Source organism: Pollicipes pollicipes, unplaced genomic scaffold (assembly GCF_011947565.3).
Source record: "Pollicipes pollicipes isolate AB1234 unplaced genomic scaffold, Ppol_2.1 Scaffold_5724;HRSCAF=6776_pilon_pilon_pilon, whole genome shotgun sequence".
Classification (NCBI taxonomy): Eukaryota; Metazoa; Arthropoda; class Thecostraca; order Pollicipedomorpha; family Pollicipedidae; genus Pollicipes; species Pollicipes pollicipes.
The window spans coordinates 6,552,894-6,568,286 of NW_023596746.1; the positions used below are offsets into that span (position 1 = coordinate 6,552,894).

A 15,393-nucleotide genomic window follows, 5' to 3' on the forward strand; every position below is an offset into this window, starting at 1 on the left:
GTGGCGACAGGCCTGTCGGCGTCGTGTCCGACACGTCGCTCAGCTGCTGCCACTTTTGCTTCAACGACTTCACGCTGGCCTTTGTGACCTGGCGCAGCTTGGCCAGGTCGCGCGTCTCGCCGCAGGACTGTGCCGGGCCGCGCCGCCCGCCGGCCACGCCGTGCTTCCGCCAGGCGCCGTCGTCCAGGATTCGTGGCGGCGAGCCGGACCCTTGGCCAGCCTCTCGCCGCCGGAGGGTGCCGCCCTCGGCGCTGGGTCGTTGCACACCGGCAAGCGAGCCTCCGGCGACGAGTCGCTGTCTTTCCTCTCGGCCGAGCGCGGCTCCAATATGGAGTCGATGCCCTTTCTCTCAGTCTGGTGCAGCTCCTGCGCGGGGTCACCGCTCTTCCTCTCGAGCCACTGCGCATCTCGCGCGGAGTCACTGCTCTTCCTCTCGAGCCGCTGCGCGCCCCGCCGGGGTCACTGCTCCTCCTCTCAGCAGGGCGTGATTCCATCACAAAGTCACTGTCCTGTCTCTCTCGGTCGCTTCACCTCTGGCGCGGAATCACTGCTCTTCCCTTCCGGTCGGTTCGCCTGCAGGGCAAAGTCGCTAACTCTTCTGCCCAGCGGGCCGCTGCTCTTCCTGCCCGACTGGGGCTCCTCCAGCGCGTCGCTGCTCTTCCGTTCCGCTCTGTGCGCGTCGGCGGCCCGCAGCAGCTCCTCCTCCACGTCCAGATCCTTAACGGGTGAGTCGTGCAGCGTGGACGTGCTAGCGCGGTGGTCATAGTCGACACTGCCGGCGCGGTCGCGCGCCGCCAGCTCCAGCTCGGCTTCGGGTTCGTCCACGAGCGTCAGTGTCGAGCCATCCAGGTCGGCGTCGGCCGGCTCCAGCCGGTCGCGCAGGTCGGCGGCCACGTCGTCGGACGCCTTGCGGCGCGGCGAGCTGCAGGCCGTCAGCGGCCGCGAGTTGAGCGAGCTGCTGCGCTGCAGGGGCTCGCGGCCTTCCTGGCAGGCGGCCGGCAGGCGCGGTCGCGGCGCACGAGGCTCGCTCCGCCGCTCAGCCGGCGCCGCCTGGTCGCGACGAGACGGCCGCGACAGCTCGACCGACGAGCCGCCCATCTTGGAGGAGCAGGAGACCAGGTGGAAGGCGGAGGCGGACGCACCGTGCGAGGAGTGGACTGAGATGTTCTTGCGCTTGAAGGCCGGTGAGTATTTCTGGATGTTGGGCGATTCACCCTTCCAGGGTGGGGAGGTCAGTCGACGCGAGTCGGTTCTCTCCGGCCTAGAAGCTATCGGCTGCTTTATCCGAGGGCTTGAACAACTGGTAGTCGAGGCCCGGAAGCTAGATGAGCTCAGTCCCGAGAGATTTTTGCTCTTGATGGTAGGCAGATCGACAGGACCCTTCTTCATGAAACCATCCACCTTATCCGGGATCACCAGGCCACGGAGTCTGGACAGGCTGCGTCTTCTCTCTTCTGAAATGGAATTGAGCGAAACCTTCCTGGACAAGTCGCATGCATGGCTAGAGTAGCTATATCCCCGCTCGTGAAGACCTGCAAAGCTGTGCCTTTTCTCAGGATGCATCAGATCAAAGAGGCTTTGCGACCGTTCTGACAGTGGACCCGGCGAGGCCTCTCGAGGGCTCGACTGTCCCGAGAGGCCGCTTAGAGACTCTGAGTGCGGCGTTGGCAGGTCCTGGGATCCGTCCACATGTGAAGAGGTGTCCAGAGGTGGCGACTTGACACGCATCTCCTCTGGAGCCTTTCTCATCACTGGACCTGCGATCCACGCGGGCCTTTCGTTATCATTGGCCCTGTCTTTGTTGCTGGTCAATCGCACATCACTGGTGCGTGGAGTGTCATGAGCTTTCTTTCCGCAAGGTGCAGGTTACCATACTGCCGAACCTGCTCCCACGTGGTTCAGATATATTCTTTCGCCTTGATGCATTTTCACCCGACGCTATTTTTTCCAGTCTCTTTAACGGGCAGTCGTAGGTCTGATTTGACCGAGCCTGCGATCCTGACGCACTGCGCAGCTCCAAGTCAGAGTCTAAGCTCTTGTGCTTGTGCAGTTTTCGGATGCGGCGGCGCCAGCTGCTCAACAGACTGACTGGAGAACAACGCGATCTTGTCCTTAACGCTGACCTTCCCTCGAGAGCCCTTTGCTAAGGCGCTCGCTCTCACCCCGGCCGTCGCCTTCAGAAGATCGTCCCAACGCTCTGGCGCTGCCTGTCATCAGCTCGTCTGGCCACCGCCGACCCCCGCCGTCACGATCTGCCTGCTGTCGTCGCTCACGGCGTTCAGCGACTCGGACCTCTGGTACCGGCCACGGGTCTCCGGACCCGGCCCAGGGTTCGCTGCGGCCTCCTGGTCCTCGGACGCGGCCGAAGCCGTCGCTGAAGCCGGAAGGGGGCTGCAGCAGCAGGTCCGGATCGTCGGACGGAGGCGGTGTCGCCGCGGTGGTGGTGCCGCCCAGCGGCGACTCGCTGAAGTTCGGCGGGAACTCATGGCCGTCAGGGCGGCAGGCGCGCGCCCGTTGGCGGCGGCGAGTCGCGGCGGCGGCGATCGTCGGCGGCCGGCGAGTCTCCGCCGCACGCCTCCGGACTGGAGCGGCCCCTCGAGGTCGGCGTCGCCGCCCGCGCGACCGCAGGAGTCGGACTCCCCGCTGCCGTGTCGCTCGGAGACGCTGGAGTGTTGCTCGGGCTCGGACTCGCAGTCCGGCCGGTCGGGCTCACTGCTGGCGTAACGCAGGAGACGGGTGCCGCCACCAGCCGGCGGACATCGGTGGGTGCTGCCGCCGTGCTGTTGTCGCAGAGTTTGGCTCCAGCGGCGCGGCAGCCGCATCTGAAATGGAATGACGCACAAGATGACTAACCAGGCTCAGCGGCTTGTTTCACCGCCATTGGGTTCTCCACGGGAGAACATGTTGTCAAACAACACTGCCCTCACCCATCATCCGATCGGACGACAAACTCTCATCAATCGAAGGCCTTCAAGGACTGAAATTGGCCGTCGTTGCCACGCTTGACTTGCTTACTTTGTGAACCTCGCTGTTTTGCAGGCGGGAACTCACGCTGAGCATGTTTTCACGCCAACTAGCCCGGAATCTCGTGATTTCAGCGATTCTAGCAGAACAATCATGGTGTTTTTTTGCAACCACTGACCAGTGCCTTCATTGGGTTTTAGCGATATACCTAAGCACTATTATTCAAAAGTCATGACGTAACGTACCTCAGGCATGCGAGCTAGGCATGTGATTGTCATGCAGCAAAAGCAACACGACCAAAATTTAATCCATTACATTCCATGGACACGAGAACCGCTCAAATCGATTATTTCGAAAAAGCTGCCAACACTTGTCGGGGCCAGTTCAGATCATAACAATCTGGGGTCGTAGAAACACAAGGCCGACATGACTTGGCAGAGCGAAGGACGAGCAGGGTACCGGCACACACCGTCATCAGTTCCTATGGCAGGTGTTGTGTACTCGAGCGCAAGCCATGGATACACCTGCTTAGGGCGTTCTCAAGGATTACGAGGCGTTGGCAACCAAACGAGATTAATGTCTAACCCAGCTACATAGCACAAGCGATTGTACCATCCACAACATTGGCCAGCCCTATTGTCAGTCAATTTTCAGCCGTGCTTTGAGAGTTAGCACGTGAACACTTCAGCAGTACACCGCGTTGCTTGTTTACTGTTCATTACTCACTGTCATGAAATACGGACATTCCGATTCGCTGGCAAACTCATTTGTCTGAGTCTACAAACGCGCCAGAAGCCATTTGGCGGTGCTTTGGCATCATGATGTCATGCAACACTCATCTCCGTCGCCACCTCTCTCGCCTCACGCCAAAGAAGGCATCTTAATGGTCGTAAGCCGTATTTGACAGCGTCGGCTCCAGCCTCCAGAGGCGTTGGCGAGGGAACTAATCCACGAATGGAGGGCTCAAGTGGGAAGATGACCGGTTTTCTTCGCATGCCACCCCATGGTTTAAGGCTAAATTTGTCACTGGCTGGGGTAGGAAGTTCCAGGCGCAAGGCCTCTCTGCTTCAGTCTAATCCTGCAACCGCGTAAGTCGGGCACAAATACCAAATACAGTGGGCATCACTAAGCCACTGCAAAACATGTTTTCTGATTCCTGTCGACGCGCCAGCTGCAACAAGGCATTCGCTTATTTTTATAGCCACAGTTCCATTCACAAGGAGCTGCAATCCCTGCGTTCCACTTTTCGTAAACAAATCATCAACAAACAACGGACAATTCGTCTCGTGTTACCTTCACAGTCCCGACTCTCGAGGCCATGGCCAAATACAGCGTGTTGTCACGAACCGTCTCGTGCTGCAACTTCCGTTCGTGGCGGCACGGGTGCATGACCCTCTCCAACCGGTTCTAACCGACTGCTAGCCCGAATAATCTCCAACCATCTGCAACGTCCTGCGGGTCGACACTTCATCTATGGCCATCCGTGAGCAGAGAATGCCTTCAAGCTACCGTGACTGCCCACGATCGGCTGGCTGGTTCTATCCTAGGCGTGCAACGAGAGAGAAGCCAGCTGCGCGACAGAGCCTGACACCCGAGTCATTCGCCAGTGTGCGAAACTGCACGGCGTGTTTGTTGTTCTTCTCGGATTCCTACCCAGCCGCGAAAGGAAAAACAGCGCCGGTGTCTGGAGTAGGCCGCGGACTGGGCGTCTCCCGCTGAGCTCAGCACCCCTCGATGCCAACGGATGGGTGAGGCAGGCGGCACCTGCACCCTCCCACAGTGGCACGCGCCAGCCGCCGGTCCACTGGTTGCTCGGGCCACCATGGGCCGATGACCCGCGCGCCGGGCGGCGGGCGGCCGACGGCAGCGCGGCGTTGAGCGGCGGGCGGCGGGCGGCGGGCGGGCGGCGCGGCTCAGGTGACCGTGCAGCTCCGGTGCGTGGCCAGCCGTTCGGCGAGCTGCTCCCACGGCGCACGTCTGCCCCCGCCTCCCACGCCAGCCGCTGGGCCGCCGCGGCGCCCACGCACGGCCTCGTGGCCCGGGCGGGGCGGCGCGGCGCGGCGCGCGGTCGACCGCACCCAACGGGACCGCCCCGAGGTGCGCACGGTCTGGGCGGGTGCGGCTCGGCCTGGCTGGCCTGCGCGCCGCCGGCGGCCGACGGCAGGCGGACTAGCGGCGAGAGGACTGAACGCCGCTGACCCTAGCACGACCCGCAGGCGGAGAGCACCTCCGGGCAGCTGGACGGCCAGCGCTTCACACTGAACAGTGCACGCTGATGGTGCGAAGGGAGACGAGGACGAGGCGCCAGTGGACGCCGCTCGCCACGCAGGTCCGGCCGTGGTCCCGGCGCGTTATTATTGCTCCACGCGCTGGAGCGCGCAGGCAGCGGAGGGAAGAGGGCGGGCTGTTCATTTCTCAGACCTGCCCAGTGGCTAAGTAACACGGGAGACGGGATTGGATGAGAGGGAGCCTCGAGAAGGTAGAGATCGCCTGCTTCTCGGCGATCGAGAGATCCTGATGTTGACTTGAACTGAATGTTAAATTGCAGTCGTCAATTGACAACAGCCTTAGCTTGCTTAATGGGGCACCGCAAACTTATTCTGCGCGTGGTGGATATATGCTATACGAATATACGCATTGCTGCCATACATATGCTGACTTGTTAATAGCATGATAAATCAAAATCAGCGGCTAACTAAGGATTGGAAAAGAATCTAATCAAGCATCCACAATTGCCTGTTGAAGAATGTGCGCTAGAAGGCCTCTCGGCTTCCTCCAGTCTCGCAATGCCATATTGTTTTTGATCAAAGGTAAGGCACGGTCAGTCTTGAAAAGATATATCCGGTGACAAGAAGCACGTGAGGAGCGTTCCAAACAGAACCACAATATCTACGGCGATGGCAGGTGTTGATACCTATCATAAAAACGAACAGATATACGTTGGCTGCAATCAGGTGAGGTACGTCACGTGACCTCTACGCGTCAGAGTAAGCAACAGCTGACTGCGTCCCACATGCAGGCGATTTCATCAACGTTGTTTGTTTCTAATGCATCATGCGTGTCCGGCCACGGAGCGCGCCGGTTCCTTCGTGCCGCATAGTGAATGGGGAATGAACACAACACGTAAAACGAGGCCAGCCTGGGAATAAATCAGTGAGGAATGCGCTGGGATATTCCCACCGGACGACAGAGTGGCCCGGTGCGACGGGCCGACCGCTCGGCGCGTGCAGCCGGCCCAACGGTCCGCTTTCTACCACGGGCCGTAAACAGTCGAAGCGGACGCGGCAGCTGAGCCGACCAGCCGAGCCGGACAGCAACGCCAGACAGAAGAAACGGATGGCTGAACCAGGCAGGCCGCACGTCCAGACGGTAGACACGGATGGCAGAACCAGATGGCCGATACAGCGAAATAGACGACGGTGGAACCGGGCGACATAGCAAGACTGCAGACATTAAAGCGGCAAACTGGGACAGGAGGGCCAGATGTCGGAACAGAGCAGCGGCAGGAAAGACAGGTGGGCAAACGTCGTAACAGAAAAACAGCCAAATAATCAGCAGGAGCAGGCAGGACGACCAGCCAAGGAAATGTTGTACAGTGTAATTGGCAATTAATCAATTGACGGTCAACGTATCAATAATATTTTAACTAGATATCTGATATAATAAACATATCAACAATAATATAATTGACAATTAAACAGCATAATTGACAACAGAGCCAGGTAGCCATGGCAGGCAGCAAGAATCCGACAGGAGAGCCAGCGCGCAAAAACAACCAAGGAGAGAAGAAAGAACTGGTCCAGACACGGGAGGCCTCTTCAGCAGGATTGCGGCCAAACACGGAAAAGACAGGATCATTTGTACAAATCATAAGCGCCATTTAACCTCCAGAGCCATATGAAGGAGAAAGGGGAACACCCACGGTGCTTCGTTAAAAGTAGGCCATTCAGGTCCGGCGTTCAACGCCCTCGTGTGACTTGTGCCTGAAGACTCGGAAGAGACCGTTTCCGGTGATTTGACGGGCTACAGGCCGACTAAAAAGCGGCGCAGTGACAGCGCTGTGCGCCGAAGCGTGGCGGCTTCAAGCCTGAACGCCAGGTGCTGGACTCCATCCACAGGCACGCGCGGGCCGACAGCAGAATGGCCGGGCGCGACACAAACACGGCGTCGAGACTGTATGGTACCCGATGGCAAACTGGCTAGGCACAGAGTGTGTGCTGCGGAAGGCACTATTTAGTGGAAGACTATACAGTGTGTAGCAGTATAGGCGTGGGTGAGTTGTTCGCGCAGCACATGCCACTGCTGGACAAAACGCGGGCCAGCGTGATATCGTCAGGCTTTTCTGCCAATCGACTACCCCCACGTATTCCTACTCAGCTGCCAGACACAATGAAGGCTGTCCCGAAACGCACTGAACAGTCTGAATCTCGATCCCTCCATATCGCCCGATTACTTCCAGTAGGCGCATTTGTCTAACCGAGCGTAGAGTAACCGCTGTTTGGCATAATCTTCACCGGCCTACGAGCACGACCAGAATGGTCTTATTCAAGGGCATGGCGTGGTCACGTGACAGCGGCGGTCCGCGGCGAGCCCTGGCGCGCAGAAGGCGAGTGCCCTGCATAAATGAAGAGCTCCCCCGTGCGTCCATAGATGCAGCTGACGCGGCCACGCCGGCGGCTCCGGGCGCCGTAACACAGGACCATCGGCGTAAATGAACAACGAAGCTAGTGTCTGCCACTGCCCGCAGTCCTGATGTTAGTGTAGCCATAACCTGAGCTGAGACGAGATGAAGTGATCAGGGTTGAGTCACCGCAGCCCATGTTCGCGAACTTCCGTCAGTTACCTCAACAAGGCACACAGCGCCTTGGCTGGCCGCGTCAGGAGAATAAATTTTGCTTGGAAGTGGTCTGTTTCCCAGGCTGGCAGTGCCAGAGGTATTATGTATTATGCATGCGTCTTTGCGGCTCGCTCGCGGCACGTGGCCGGACTGCGAGGCTGGCTGGCTTTACTGCCTGCACACATGCTGTATAGTTATCAGCAACCAAATATTGAAGCACCAGGTGCATCAAATCTTTTCAAAACTTCGATCGGTTCAAATGGCACATTTACTTGGACTTCATGGACTTCAAGCACTAAGCTTGAGAACTGCGATCGGAGTCGGGCGGTTACGTGTGATCGGAGTCGGGCGGTTACGTGTGATCAGAGTCGGGCGGTTACGTGTGATCGGAGTCGGGCGGTTACGTGTGATCGGAGTCGGGCGGTTACGTGTGATCGGAGTCGGGCGGTTACGTGTGATTGGAGTCGGGCTGGGAACAGATCAGGATGAAATTAGGTGCTATCGCATTGCTCATGATCTATGCGGAGCTGGTAACTTGAAAAGTCTATCAATGATTTGCCACACGCTACGCAACACGGAAAAGGTACCTGTGCTTCATCACCTCGATTCAGACAAAGCAATTGCCGCGATACTTTAAAAGTGAGGCTGACTTGTATTCAAAAGACCATGCTTCAGCGTTTGTGGCTTGCCCAACTGCAAGCAGGCCAACGGCATGGCAGTAGGGTCGAGGTGGATTGATCATTCAAACATCGAGTCCCCGCCACGTCGTGAAGGCTTTGCAAACGTACTCGCGGCTCGCTCGCAATAGCAGTAAACAGCCAGTGTTTTGCTGGGAGATGCTCGTTAACAGGTCATATATAAAAGATCAAGATGTAAACACACATATGAACTATAGCTGTTGTAATTGTTGAGAGGCCGGACAATGCTATCTCCCCGAGTACTGAGTCTCATTTACTGTAATTGTTTACTTGCAGCAGTGATTAGATTCCGGCACTGATTTTTTATGTTTTCAACATTTTACAGAACTGTTTATTCCGAATGGTTTGCACAGGGGGTTCTGGGCTGGGATTAAACCCCAAGTAGAACTTGTTTAGAGCACCCGGACCCCATCAGCCGAAACACAGTGAAACTCCAGCTCGACGCTGATAACTTGAACCCAGGCATTTAAACCCGACGGGAATGCGGAACATTTTTTTTCGAGCCATAGCCAAAAGACAGCTGTATACCAAGTCAGCTGGTTCTGGCCAATTTCTAGCCGACAGTTCCATTCCGACATCGACACACGTTGCACCCATGTCCGCTCGGAGACTCGCGGCCCGTGTCATTTGCTGGCGACTCCAGCATCGTTTCCTCAAACCACGGCGGTGCATTGAAAGGCATGAACGCTACAACAATGACCGAGAGGAAAGTGCGCGCGTTCGGTGAACTTCACGGATTCTCCGCATCACCCGAACGCATGTGCAGGAACTTGTACGCGACGCGGGCACGCGCCTCATTTCACTACGAATAAGGCAGGTATCGTGATAAGAATGTGATAGTCCACCGCACCAAGTCTTCCTTAGGCCTAAATGCCATTTCAAGCAGCGCATCACTCCGCTAACGCCACGTTCCGTTGATCGCGTTGCCGGTCACAGGTGGGTGCACGGACCGTTGCGACCAAGACCGCAACGAGCGCCTCTCGTGCAAATAACTGTTTCAGTGCCTGGAGAGGCCGTCAGCGCGTCGTGAGCCGGTTGTGCGCGGACGTCTGCCGAACATCGGCGGGGCTTTGCGGGGCTGAGGATCTGCGCCTTCATGGCGCGTAAAATCATGCGGCCTTGGTCCGAGCGATGGCCAGATTAGGGCGGACCGTGACGGAGCCGCTGCGCACGTACCCCAGTTTGAGTTCGACTTCATGGCGCACGGCGCCAGGCGATCGCCGGCGTCGGCTCGGTAGGCGGGCGGTGCGCCACTTCGCTCCGCACAGCACCGATGACTCGCCGCCTCTCGCAGGCCAGGCCTCCGCGACGTGCACCTCCGCCGCCGCCGGCGGCACTCACGACCGGCGCACGCCGCCCGCCGCCAGCGCAGACTGAACCGGCCGGCCGCGCCTCCCGCCCCGCCGCCGGCCCACAACACCGCGCCGTAGCAGCCCACATGACCAGAACCGCGCGAACGCTAGCGACATCTATTGCTGACGACGGAAAATAAGGTTGTGTATTCGATATGCAGATGATAGGGCAGGCAGAGAACTCGATGCATTATCACATGCTATCTTGGAAATTCAGACTGCCCTAGGGAAGACAGCAGTGGCTAGTGAGACACCTGCGGCGATGCCGTAAGGCACGTGGGGACGTATGGCAAAAATAAACTTGTAGGCCCATGCCCCTCTCTCCAGGTTGAGCTGCTTAGTTGCCCCTCCCTCAGATGAGGCCGGGTCTCTGCGGTGTAAAACTTGGCCCAAACAGCTATCTTTTTTCAGAAACACAATACATAAACAATTGCACTTATTTGCTGCCTGTCGTAATTGCACAAATAAAGGATATCAGATAAGGAGGTTCATGTTTTATGCGTCGGATATATATATATATATATATATATATATATATATATGTATATATATATACAATACAAGTGATTTGTGCTTAAGAAGTTCAAGTAACAATGGCTTAAAATATTTTCTACAAAATTGTTCGTGGCTTTCTGGTCAAATGAGGAAAAACACGCATTTCAAACAAATGCGCATCCAAGCACGTATTCGCAATCGGCGTGAATTCACGGGCACTTATTTGTTATATCGCTTAAATGTCTACGGCCTGGTTGGCCTTGCCTGGTTTTTGGGGCGGTGGTATCGTAGTGATTAGGATGCCCAGGTCTGGACCTGTCCTCACTGGGTTTTGATCATTGTCGCGCCATTACCGCATCCGAAATTGAACCTAATAAAGGCATGCCGTTTCCAAATGGCCCCGGCAGCCGGTGAGCTGTAAATACCCAATAATTACTAGTGACCTTAACGCCCCACTAGTGACGCGTGGCCTTGTGTCGTGTAAGTTAGTGCGCTAAAATGGATTTCTTCTTAACGCGCACCCGGGCGGTCAGTTGAATACCAAACGCTCGGATGGGGGTCAATTTGCCCTCCCCCCTGTTGAGATCTCAAAAGCTAAAAGAGTTAGGCTACAAATTCACAGGATGGGTTGTTCTGTATGTTAGCGCACTTGTGTAAAATTTTAGACCCCTAGGTCGTGACCTCCGGGTCAAGTAAGGTTAAATAAGGTCAAACCCGAGATTAGTGTCCAAAGTGCTGTCAGATCTTTTCATGCAGCCGTCTTGAACCACGATGTTTTTTCTAAGCAAAAGGATGGCACGTTTGGGCAGCAGCCTTGACTGACCAATAGAAGGTAATAGCGACCAAAAACCTATGAGATTCTTTTGATTTTCGAATTTGTATAAGATTCAAGGGTTGCTCTAGGTGGTATATTCCTAAAAACATAGGGTATTTTAGGGCGACGGACCTGACTGACCTTTAGAAGGTAATAAATCACCAAAGTCTAAGAGAATATTTTGATTTTCGAATTTGAATAAGCATCAGGAATTGCGCTAGGCGGTATGTTCCTGAAAAAACCTGAGCAATTTTAGGTCTGTGGCTTAACCTGATCCTTGAGAAGTCCACTGAGGATGTCTATTGCTGTCCCTTTTATCAGGAAATTCGAAATGAGCATCAGAAACTGTCCCGTATTAAAAGGTCTCCAGTAATAAAGCACGATGGTTCTGACCTCGGCCTGAACTTCATTTCTGGCTGTAGATCAGTGGAATTGGTTGCAATCTTGAATTCAATTGTTCATTGTCTTTGGAACTATCTCAGATATGTATGGCTTCGTCCGACGCTCCGTTCTCGCATCAGATTGAACGATTCTCCAGAAATAGCCTTCGCTGATAGCTACGCCACTTCGACCTGGCATAGGTCAGCAAACCTTCAGGGTATCTTTAGTCATCTGATGCCAAAATACTTGCTATTCAGCTGTCTATTGGCAGTTGAACTGCCTCTGGGCGACTGACTTTAACCAAACTTTTCATAGCTGCATACGGATATGAAAAGTTTGGTTGGATCTGGCTTAGGTCACCCATGGCTCCACAACCGTCACGTCACAGAGCTGACCCAGGTCATTACGTGCCTGTCCTCTACAACCAAAGATACGTGGCGCCGAAATGACCGTAGTGAATGGGTATGCCTACAATCCTGGGATCAAAATGGACAAAAAGGCGCATAACCTAACACACTAGCCGGACGGGTATCCTTGAGCAGCCACCGTTGTCAATGTGCGAAATACATTGGTGTTAATAGTAAGTGGCCAGCACGTAACCATGCTAAATAGTCTCTTCTCCACTAATAGACGGCTTTGCCTTATCCTCCGCATTCAAAAGGAGCGCGTTACATCAGTTATTGCTGACTCTTTCTGTTGATTAACCTGCGCCCGACCGGGGGTGAGACAACTGCGCCCGGTCGGGGGGGGGGGGGGGGGGGGGGAGGTGAGACGACCGCTCTCGGCCAGGAGGAAGTTGACTTGCTCCATGGAGCTCCAACTTTCAGACGCCGCATGAGAAAAGCACAGATATCGTTGTAAAGATCTCTTTAAATCATAAAAATGTACATCATCTTTTAACCTTGGTCAAATTTGAGGTCATCTGAATCAAGAAGGGCCGAAAACAGTCGTTCTGACAGATGCGCTTAAAACTTATGCTGGCATGTCAGGACGGATACGGAGGGCACAGAAATGAGAGTTAAGGCTGTGGGTAGTCCATTCGACTATTTATTTTCCCCACAAGGGTCAGATTATAGCAGGTCACCGCTCAAAGTTGGCGTACCAATAACCTACAAGAAATATACTTTTCACAATGTGGTTCTGACTAGGTTTATTTTATAAGGCGCCGTTGTGGGACAAAAGCTTTTCCAGACGAAAAAAAATACCATTTTAGGATGACCTGGAGAACGGATGAGGTCAACTTCAGTCATACTTATAAATCATACGGCTGGAAAAAATTGAAGTTCTAGCCGAGGCTATGCAACCAGCACAATGTTTTTATATGGCCAGAAACAGGGTGCTGTACATATACATCACACATAGTCCCATCGATGTTTGTCAATATATTAGGTGGTTACACTCGTCGCACTTGTTCATCTAGTGTCTCCACTATTGACAAAATTGGTCATTGACTCCTAATGGCCTCACATAATCCTCAATGTTCCTACGCGACCCATTGTGACATTCTTGTGCTTCAGAATATCACACCATGTTTCCAGTGGAGTATTACAATACTGCGCCTAAAGTTACCTAATACAAAGGCCTTTTTTAAGTCCAGCATCTGTTCTGCGGAAGGCACCCACAGAGGTAGATCTTGACCTGGGCCAAGGTCATGTGCTTTGTGGTCATATGATAGCTCTGCATGTGAGTAAATACTCTTTTCCTCAAACAGAAGCACCAAAACTGCACAAAGATACTTACAAATCTATATGATCTATGAAAAATGATGAGCATTGACTAGACTCCAGATTACCAGCTGCGCGTGCTTAAGAATACGAAATAAACTAACTAGGTAATATCATTTTCTGTTCCTATGTCAAATAAGAACAATGGCGAATGACCCAAAAATAGTTATTCGTGGTCAAAGTTTTCCAGAGTTTGACCTCTATAACTTGACCTACGTCACTGATCCTGGTACATCAAACCTATGTTTGAACGACAAATGACCCACAACAAAGTTATTGGTGGTCAAAGTTTTTCAGAGGTTGACCTCTTTAACCTGACTTTGGCCACTGATCTTAGTACTTAAAACTTGGAAGTTGTACAAAGTGTGCCATATTGCAAGATGAACGGGTACTGAAAATTTCGTGCTACTGCAGGCGTTCATTTTTGACCCATGCTTGAAAAACCGTAGGGGCGAAGTCTACCATCCCCCGGCCGGGCACGGGTTAGCTAAGCCGCGCCTGGGTGGGGCTGATCACAGCTACCTGAGTAACTATATCACATTTCGGAGCGATACCACCTGACTGCGGCGTATGACTACCATGCTTCGATCCGAAAGCTAACGCTCGGAGATGTACAACACAGTATCGTGTATGCACCTATCAATGCGTTCCCTCCTAGGTCAAGCCAAACACCTATGAATCAGCACGCCCACCACCAGTCACTGTGGCGTGCGTGAAAATGAACCCCGAAAGAGAGGAAGCAGCTTTTCGAGTACATTATTCCCATGCATCAGCGTAGGACCTGTACCGTAGTCACCGAAAGTGTGGTAGCATGTACCACGGCATGTTCCTGGATTCCAGGGTTGGATCCAAGATCTTATACGGCTCCATGTTAATGGGATCCTGGATATTTTGGGGGCTCCCGGCACAGGTCTGGTACCTAGAGCACCAGCCCTGTTCCTAAGCCTCGATATCCTCACTCGGGGTGGGCGTCACCCAGGCCAGTAGACACTTACCGTCCGGGCCGACAGAGGGTGCTGCTGGCAGCCTCGAGTTCAGGGTGGCGCCACTGTCGCTCCGAGGCGGCTCCTCCTCGCTGTCGGAGACACGGAAAATAATGCACGGCACAGCGCCACCAGCCGCCCCAAGCTCGTTGCATGAGCCGATGGTCACGCGCAGAATGACGTTTTCACAGCTATAGATCTCGTGCGCGGCGGCAAAAAAACAAACAGGGACGCGAAATGAAAAGCTACTGGGCACGATTCCCCATTCGTCATTGCGCTAGGTCACTGTTAATTATTATCAAACAACAGTGTCCACATAATGCTATATAGCTAGTGCTTTTCTGAAAAAGCCAACCATACATGTTTTATCGATGAAAAGGTTCCGAAAGGCAAAGCCCTGCATGCGATACACAACGTAACCAAACGCCTTGATTTACCTTTCACTAGTGGCAACCATCATGGAGCGTTTCCTGGGCATGGGCGTGGGCACATAGTTGGCCAGTTTGTCTTCAACGACAGGTCCACTGATTGGGAGATCATCAACACCCTTTTTAGCGTTGTCGGAAGATGGAGCTCCGGCAATCTGTTCGGAGGGTGATTCGATAATCCGCGTCAGGCTCTCCTCTTCCAAAAGTGGGCGCTGGACCGACTTAGCCAACGTCTGCCTGTAAAGCAGACTGGCTGATAATGGGTCCTGAAGTGGCTCCGTCACCACCGTGTCTTGCTTGGGCCCATCCATCTGTTCAGCCGTCCTCGGGGAGCCGACAACGCCGTCAGGGTCGACTCGCGGCGGCTCCGCGGGGTCCGACAGCCCCCGGTGCCGTCTCCGCTCGGGGGCGGCCGGCCGGACCGGCGGGCTCAAGCCGCCGCCCGCGTCGTGGAACCCCTCATCCTCCTCGGCCGGCGGCTCGTGCGCGCTCGTGCGGCCGGCCGCGTCGCCGCCGGACCGCCGGCCGAGCGTCGGCGCCGGCAGCGGGTCCTGGAACACCTCGGGCGGGGGCACGGCGCTCAACTCGGCTGCCTCGCCGGGTGACTCGAGCGCAAACACGCTGTCCATGCTGAGCTCCCGCTCCAGCTGCTCGAACTGCTGCAGCGCCGAGGCGAGGTCGAGGGACGGCCGGCCGGCGCGCTCCACCACCGTCGAT

The 15,393-nt window shown here is 54.9% G+C and overlaps 1 long non-coding RNA gene across 1 annotated transcript; it reads right to left on the reverse strand.

Moving 5' to 3' along the window:
* Positions 1 to 2,600: 2,600 nt before the first annotated feature.
* Positions 2,601 to 14,978, reverse strand: LOC119103825 (uncharacterized). Its single transcript, XR_005094820.1, has 3 exons — positions 14,686 to 14,978; positions 14,261 to 14,340; positions 2,601 to 2,822 (listed from the first exon to the last, which is right to left on the reverse strand). It is a non-coding gene; the product is annotated as an uncharacterized LOC119103825 (long non-coding RNA).
* Between the last annotated feature and the right edge of the window lie 415 nt (positions 14,979 to 15,393).